The following is a 2,142-nucleotide window of genomic DNA, read 5'->3' as shown; positions in this document are numbered from 1 at the left end:
CTCACAACACAACCAAATAAAGAAACGCGCTGCAAATTCTCACAACACAACCAAATAAAGAAACGCGCTGCAAATTCTCACAACACAACCAAATAAAGAAACGCGCTGCAAATTCTCACAACACAACCAAATAAAGAAACGCGCTGCAAATTCTCACAACACAACCAAATAAAGAAACGCGCTGCAAATACTCACAACACAACCAAATAAAGAAACGCGCTGCCAATGCTCACAACACAACCAAATAAAGAAACGCGCTGCAAAACCAGAAACGCGCTACAAATACTCACAACACAACCAAATAAAGAAACGTGCTGCAAATACTCATAACACAACCAAATTGTTACGGGGCTAACAAGACGTGAGACATGCGGATCCATGTGCAAGCTTTTATTTAAAAGACATGGTAACAAACACAGGCAGGGTCGAAACACCAGCGAACAGATATAGTACGGGCAAAACGTGAGAGCAGTCCAGTAAACGGGCGTGGGTCGATCGACTGTGAACAATATCCAACAGGGCAAGGCAAAGAGAGATAATGCCGGTACACAGCAATAATCCAGTCAGGGGCCAACAGAGTCCAAACGGCAAGGAGAAGGGGGCAATCCGAAATACACAGGCGAGAATCAAAACACGGGAAAAACAGGCAAGACTAAGAAATACTGGGAAAAATAGAGAAGGCTCCGTAATGTAGCTATCCCTAGGTGAGCGATAAATGCTAAGCAATACTCGGCAGAGGGAAGGGATAAGAGTGAGTGTTAAATAGGGAGTGAGAGATATGAAACATCTGTGTGTAATCAGTGCTGTGTGCAATCAGTGCAATGAATGATGGGATATGTAGTCCGGGGTGATATGCAACAGGGTGTAGTGCGAGAGTCAATGAAAATGGAAAGGGTGACCTCTGATGGCTAGCAGACGGAAGTTCATGGACCGTATACGTATACGAGAACCACCAGAGCCAGACAGCAGACCACCACGGTGGAGCAGAAGGAACAGGGAATCCTCCCGGTGAACCACACCGATCAGGAGACCATGGTGGAGACTGTAACAATGAGAAAGCAGAGACAGACAACACAGACAGAACATTGGGGTTGATAGATAAGGCTGAGTGTTCAGAGGCAGCCTCCTTGGTTCGATCGGGACAGGACAAAAGTTCATAAACGACCTCCTTGGCCGAAACAAAGCAAGCAGGGAGTTCGCAAACGGCCTCTATAGCTGTGACAGGACGAGCAGGGAGTTCGCAAACGGCCTCTATAGCTGTGACAAGACGAGCAGAGAGTTCGCAAACGGCCTCTATAACTGTGACAGGACGAGCAGGGAGTTCGCAAACGGCCTCTATGGCCGTGACAGGACAGGCAGAGAGTTCATAGGCGGCCTCCTTGGCCGGAACAGGACAGGCAGAGAGTTCATAGGCGGCCTCCTTGGCCGGAACAGGACAGGCAGAGAGTTCATAGGCGGCCTCCTTGGCCGGAACAGGACAGGCAGAGAGTTCATAGGCGGCCTCCTTGGCCGGAACAGGACAGGCAGAGAGTTCATAGGCGGCCTCCTTGGCCGGAACAGGACAGGCAGAGAGTTCATAGGCGGCCTCCTTGGCCGGAACAGGACAGGCAGAGAGTTCATAGGCGGCCTCCTTGGCCGGAACAGAACAGGCTGACAGTGCATTGCTGGGCGCCACCACCACGCAAGGAGCTGAAGCGAGCACCACCGTTTTGGGAGGTTCTGCAGTATGCGCCGCCACCTCTGAAGAGACTGCAGTGGGTACCATGGCCTCTGGGAGCACAACAGTGGACACCGCTACCTCGGGAGGTTCTGCAGCGTAAGCCGCCACCTCTGGAGATGTTGTAGCCGGTGCCGCTGCCTCTAGCAAATTGGCGGTGGAGTACGAGGCCCAGATGCACCATAAAGCGATCCCCATTGTGGGAAGCGCTACAGACAGGGGAAATATTTCAGAAACTGGAGGGCTTGAGAGCGCTGGTTTAGGGATGCCAGCTGCACGTACCGACACCAGAGGTGGGTCCTCCACGCTGGAAGCCAGTCTGGGATACTGAAGAGCTGACCTTGATACTCTGGGTGTAACAGACAGGACGTGACATGAGTCTGGATGATCAGCTGTGATGCGACGTGATTCTGGATGATCAGCTG

Source organism: Sinocyclocheilus grahami, unplaced genomic scaffold (assembly GCF_001515645.1).
Source record: "Sinocyclocheilus grahami isolate Dianchi unplaced genomic scaffold, SAMN03320097.WGS_v1.1 scaffold1669.1, whole genome shotgun sequence".
Classification (NCBI taxonomy): domain Eukaryota; kingdom Metazoa; phylum Chordata; class Actinopteri; order Cypriniformes; family Cyprinidae; genus Sinocyclocheilus; species Sinocyclocheilus grahami.
The sequence above is the reverse complement of the archived record's forward strand: the minus strand, read 5'-3'. Positions refer to the sequence as shown.